The sequence below is a fragment of the Gossypium arboreum genome, chromosome 4 (assembly GCF_025698485.1).
Source record: "Gossypium arboreum isolate Shixiya-1 chromosome 4, ASM2569848v2, whole genome shotgun sequence".
NCBI lineage: Eukaryota > Viridiplantae > Streptophyta > Magnoliopsida > Malvales > Malvaceae > Gossypium > Gossypium arboreum.
In genome coordinates this window covers 7,231,176-7,237,877 of record NC_069073.1, presented here as the reverse complement: position 1 = coordinate 7,237,877, position 6,702 = coordinate 7,231,176, and the positions used below count along the sequence as shown (strand labels likewise).

The window sequence follows — 6,702 nt, the reverse complement described above, 5'->3', positions numbered from 1 at the left end:
TCGATTATTTCCTTGATTTATTCTCTGTTGCGTTCTTATATAAATTAGTTTAGTAATTTTAGATTAAACATAATCACTCCAATTTGTCGACTAAATAATAGAAAAAGGATAATTACTAATACTTTTAGTCCTCGTGGATACGATATTCCCTACTCACTATAGCTATATGATTGTTCGATAGGTGTGCTTGCCTTTGTCATATTTATATTTAGTTTACTGACTATTAAGTTTTTGGCGCGCGTCATTGTTGGAGACTAAAATATTAGGAACATTCGATTTTTATTAATTTATCCATTTTTATTTTTATTATAATTTTTATTTTTTTAGTTTAATTTTTATTTTCTAATTTTTCTTTTGTTTGCTTCTGACAGGTTCCTTTATTACTGAGGAGGTGGGTGATAATCAGAATAATCAACTACCTCTTATAGTTACTGCAAATCCTATAGATCCTTGTCTTATTCCTCGTACTATGTACGATTATGCCAAGCCCACTTTAACTGGGGTTGAATCGAGTATTGTGAGACCTACTATTGTTGCAAATAACTTTGAACTAACACCAAACACTATTAGATGATTCAATAATTTATTTAGTTTGATGGTTTGTAAGACGAAGATCTATATACTCATTTGGCCAGCTTTCTGGAAATCTGTGATACTTTCAAAATTGATGGTGTCACTGATGATGCTATTCTCTTACGGTTATTCCCTTTCTCATTTAGGAACAAAGCTAAGAAGTGGTTGTACTCTTTACCCCGAGGTTCCATCACTATATGAGATCAAATGACCGAGAACTTTCTATTGAAGTACTTCTTACCGACTAAGACAGCCAAGTTCAGGAATGACATCTCTTCCTTTGTGAAGGTCGATTTAGAAACATTATATGATGCATGGGAGAGGTATAAGGATTTATTGAGAAGGTGCCCTCACCATAGGTTACCTCTATGGGTACAAGTTCAAACATTTTACAATGGTTTGAATCCCTCAACTAGGAAATTAATCGACGCAGTAGCTAGTGGAATTCTGAATAATAAAACACCCAAAGAGGCTTATAAATTTATTAAGGATATGTCATTGAATAATTATTAGTGGCAAGTCATGAGGACAAAGCCAATGAAAGCAGCCGATGTCTTTAATTTAGATACGATCACCATGTTATCAAACCCGGTAGAAATATTAAACAAGAAATTTGATGATTTATATCTTTTTACGCAGGTAAATTCGGTGATGAAATGCGATGCAAATGGAGGTGGAATAAATAATCTAGAATATATACCTTTTAGTATGGAGAATGAGCATATCAATTATATGGGTAAAAATTCTAGAACTCAAAATAACCCTTATAATAATAACTATAATACAGGTTCGAGAAACCACCTAAACTTCTCATGGGGTGGTCAAGGAAACCAAAAATCACAACCCCTTTCAGGCTTACAGTAGCCTTATTAGCCAGAGAAGAAGCCGAACCTTAAAGAGATGCTGACAAAATTTATTTCAGCGTTGGAGTCTTGTTTTCAAAACACTAAGACAACTTTGAAAAATCAACAAGCATCAGTTCTTAGGCTCAATAATCAGGTTTAACAACTTGCTAAATTGGTTTCAGAAAGGCAACAAGGTAATTCACCTAGTAACACCGATCCCAACCCAAAAAAACATGTGAAAGCAGTTACATTGAGGAATGGGAAAGTGTTGGCTAAACCCAAAAAGAAGCTGCAACAGGATATTGATAAGAAAATGATGAAGGAGTAAAACCCGAAGAAATTCAGACACCAGTAGTTAAAGAATATAAACCATCGATCCTATATTCGACAAAGTTGAAGAAAAACAGCATGGATGAACAATTTGGTAAATTTTTTGAACTTTTTAAACAATTACATATTAACTTACCTTTTTTTTGAAGCTATTTCATAGATGCCCACATATGCAAAATTCTTAAAAGAGTTATTAACCAATAAAAGGAAGTTTGAAGAACTATCCACTGTGGAACTCACCGAGGAATGTTTAGCTATTCTTTAAAATAAACTGCCAACTAAGCTGAAAGATCCAAGAAGTTTTACTATTCCTTGTTTTATTGGTAGTTTAAACTGATTTGGGTGCTAGTATTAATTTGATGCCTTATAAAATGTTCAAGCAACTTGGTCTTAGGGAACCAAAACCCACTAGGATGAGTATTCAATTAGCCAATAGATGTATTAAATATCCTAGGGGTATTGTCGAAACCATTTTTAAAATTGAGTTTTGGAAAATGGGAATCGACTTTAAGAAAAACGAAAACGGGAGTTGCCACCAATCTTTTTACGTGTGATTGGATCACCTTATAAAATATTTTTTTTAAAACATTAATTTTGGTCTACGAAAGTCGAGAAAATGGACTCGGGAGTCGGTTACGTGCGAGGAAGGGTTAGCACCCTTGTAACGCCCAAAAATTGGTACCTAATTGATTATCAAGTGTCTTTAATGTCGGAAATTTGAAAGTTTTAAGATGCAATCCATTTTACAATATTTTAATTTTGAAAATTAGGGTTCACTTTTATCAAATGAATCAAAATATTACATCCAATAAGTTAGGAAGCAATATTTTTAAGACATTCAAAGCTAAGCTAGCCCTTTTTGAAAATCCCTATCTCAAAACGACAAAACGCCATATCCAGTAAGTTAGGACACAACGCTTTGAAATTCCAAGACAGTTGCTCGTATTTTGAAAACCTTAAAAACTTAGAAGGGTGCTTGACTCTTCGAACTCAACGAGAAAAGTCGTAACCCAGTAAGTTAGGGCACTACTTTTATCGAAGTTTCCAAATACCAAGCATTGCCTTTTTATTTTTTGAAAACTTTTGAATCTTGTTTTTAATTAACGCATGAAGAACCATATATATATACATTATAACATGTAAGATAGCATATTACAATAATAGGTAGCTAAAACATGCATTTAAATAATATGATAGCAATAATATAAATGTCCTATACTAGATACATACATAAATATAGCAAATCTTAGTTACATAACAACATACATATTAAGATATACATAGCATATATTGAAGATGAATAAGCGAAATATACGACCATACAAAGTAATAATTAATAAAAAACGATGCATGATATACAATTAGACATATAAATACATATACAAATCAAATGTGATAATAATATAAAAATAATAATAATGTAGTAACATAAATATATCAAACAAACAACACTTAATAACATTATGAAACTAGCATTTAATAAAATATAACAATATATAAAAGATTTAACACGTATTTAAAATATAAAATAAAGTGAGTAATTATTTAAAATATACATATATAATTAAAATAAAATATTTAATAATGCATGATAATAATATAGATAATGTATATGTAATGAAAAACTTAAATAAATATAATGAAATATAATATGAAATATGTATAATAATAATGCAACAAATATTTTACATATAAAAATATAATAAAATAAGTAATATAATAAAAATATATAACATATAATAAAAATTATATATATAATGTTACAAATAATAGAAATTGAATAATATATTATTATATACATAACTAATGTTTATTAAAATATATATAAAATATTTTAAATAAATTAAATTAAAGGTATATAAGGATTAAAATTAAATTTAATTAAGGAATTTAGGGTTAATTACAAATAAATAAAGAAAACTGGGCTAAATTGGAACACGGGCTAAAGCTGAGGGACTCACTGGGCAATTTTGCCCTAATCCCAAAACGACACCGTTTCTCCAAATACAATTTTAAAGTCACTATGAGGATTAAATTAAAACAAAATTAAAACATTAGAGCTAAATTAAAAAATAAATAAAATGAAATTATAAATAATAAAATTGCGAGAGGACCAATTGGGCAATTAACCCATTTTACAAAAACACGCGGATCCTCCCTGGGTAATTGGGTCAACACACGGATCCCCTGTTGAAATGGTGCCGTTTTAGTGCTTATTGAACTAAGCCAAAACGACACCGTTTTGTACTGCTATATATATCAGAACTTAAGCCTAAAATTCATTTAGTTATTAGTTTTAAAAAAAAAAACTTTGAAAAGCTCTCTGAAAGAGAGTAGAGAGCAGTTCTCCGGGCTCCGGCCCCCGTCGAGCCAAACCCCGGTCATCGGACTCATGCGCCCACGCACCATCGCTGACCCCGCCCTGTAAGGGGGTCAGAAGCCCAAAGTTTCGATTTTTCGAAGCGATTTCAAAGGTAAATTTGCTTTTTATTTATTTTAATGGTATTTGCATGTATTTAGAGAGGAAAAAAAATGAAAAGGTAAAGGTATATCTCCTTTAAGAAACTGTATGTATTTGGCTTTTGTATTCCTCGTTCAAAATCTCCCCCCGTTTACAGGTTACAAAGGAGGCTTTTATAGCCACTGTTTCTAATACATTTTGGGAAGAAATCCTTTATTTCTTTCCATATTTGTTTTGTTTGTTTGCTGTTGTTGCTTTCCTTCTTTTGCAGGTAACGACGAAAAATCCGACGGTGATGGAGGCTTGACGATGGTGACGACAGACTAGGCACTGACTGCGCACTGGCTTGCGGCACTGATGGAGGGTAGCTGGATCGACGAGAGATGAAACGACGTGACTCGGGGCTAGAGTTACGGGGAAAGTGGAGAGGCGTGTCTGCTTGCAGCGCCTAGGGTTTTGAAACCCTAGGCCTTCCTACTTTCCATTAACAATTTGGGCCTCTTGGGCCTTGTATGCTTTGGGTCTGGGTGTAATGGGTCTGCTGGGTAGTTTTAGGTATCTGATTTTGGGCCTACGGTTTAGTGGGCCATGTATTGTAAATGGACTATAATAAACATTCCTTTGTTTATTTATTTTTTGTTTCTGGTTTTATTTAATTATGGGCCAGAGCAGAAACGGGTTATTACAGGTATAATTGAAAATGTACTTGTGAAGGTAGATAAATTCATATTCCCTATTGATTTTGTTGTGCTTGACATGGATGAGGGTAGTAAGGTGCCTTTAATTTTAGGTCATCCTTTTTTAGCTGCTACTAAGGTTGTCATTGATGTAGGTGATGGTAAACTTGTGCTTAGGGTAGGTGATGAAGAAATCACTTTTAAAATCTATGATGACATTCGATTCTCTAAAGAACAAGATGATTCTATTATTTTATTGGTCTATTGATCATGTTAATTCAAGATTCATTGCAGGAAATTGTTCATAAGGACACGTTGGAACTGTCATGTTCAAGAAGAGAAGGTAGATGGCGATGATGAGGTGATAAGTGGGGTGAAAATTGATTTAAATTCAAACGAGTCTTCACTGAGATAGAAAAATTATGAGGACATTGAGGTAAACAAGGAATTAAAAGTAAGACCCCTATTGAATAACCTCCCAAATTGGAACTAAAGCAATCACCAAATCACTTAGTGTATGCATTTCTTAGAGATAATTCTACATTACCAGTAATTATTGCTTCAGATTTAAAGCCAAATGAGAAAGATGAGTTATTCCAAGTGTTGAAGGAACATAAAAAAGCTATAGCCTGAAAGATTCTGACATAAAAGGGATCAATGCTTCTTTTTACGCCCATAAAATTTTAATGGAAGATGAGTACAAACCATGTGTGCAAGCTCAAAGAAGGTTAAATCCTAACATAAAGGAAGTTGTTAAGGTTGAGGTAATTAAACTTCTAGATGCTGGAGTTATTTATCCTATTTTTGAAAGTGCTTGGGTTAATCCTGTGCAAGTTGTTCCTAAGAAAGGAAGCATGACTGTTATGGCCAATGAGAAAAACGAGAACAGTCACGGGATGGAGAGTTTGTATTGACTATAGGAAGTTGAACAACGCCACAAGGAAATATCATTTTCCTCTATTATTCATAGATCAAATGTTGGAGAGATTATCTTGTCACATGTATTATTGTTTCCTAGATGGACTTTCTAGCTATTTCCAAATCCTGATAGCTCCCAAGGATTAAGAAAAAAACTACATTTATATGTCCATATGGTACATTTTCTTATCGAAGGATGCCTTTGGATTATGTAATGCTCCTACTACTTTTCAGCGTTGCATGTTAGCAATCTTTGTTGAACTTGTAGAAGACATTATGGAGGTATTTATGGACGAATTCTTAGTATTCGATAATTCTTTTCATCTTTTTCTTAAAAATTTAAAACGAGTTTTAATGAGATGTGAGGAAAAGAATCTTGTACTTAATTGAAAAAAATGTCATTTCATGGTTTGAGAAGGGATTGTGTTAGGCAATAAAATATTTAATAAAGGGATTGAGGTTAATAGAACAAACATTGAAACCATCGAAAAACTACCTCCTCCTAGTTTAGTTAAGGCTATTCGAAACTTTTAGGGCATGCTGGATTCTATAAAATATTTATCAAAGATTTTTCTAAATAGCTAAGCCCTTAAATAGTCTGCTAGAAAAATATGTGCCATTCAATTTTAGTCAAGAATGCTTAGAAACATTTAATACTCTTAAGGAAAAATTAATTAATGCCCTGATTGTGGTTGCAGTTGATTGGAATTTACCCTTTGAACTATTTTGTGGTGCGAGTGATTTTGCAGTAGGTGTAGTTCTTGGACAGAGAAGAGACAAACATTTTCAACTAGTCTATTATGCTAGCAAGACTTTGATAGATGAATAAGAAAATTACACTACCACAGAAAAAGAATTGCTAGCTGTGGTTTTTGCATTCGATAAATTTAGACCATAT

At 32.5% G+C, this 6,702-nt stretch overlaps 1 non-coding gene across 1 annotated transcript; it reads right to left on the bottom strand.

Moving 5' to 3' along the window:
• Positions 1–828: 828 nt before the first annotated feature.
• LOC128292211 (small nucleolar RNA R71) lies at positions 829–935 on the bottom strand. The gene has a single exon (XR_008282196.1). It is a non-coding gene; the product is annotated as a small nucleolar RNA R71 (small nucleolar RNA).
• Between the last annotated feature and the right edge of the window lie 5,767 nt (positions 936–6,702).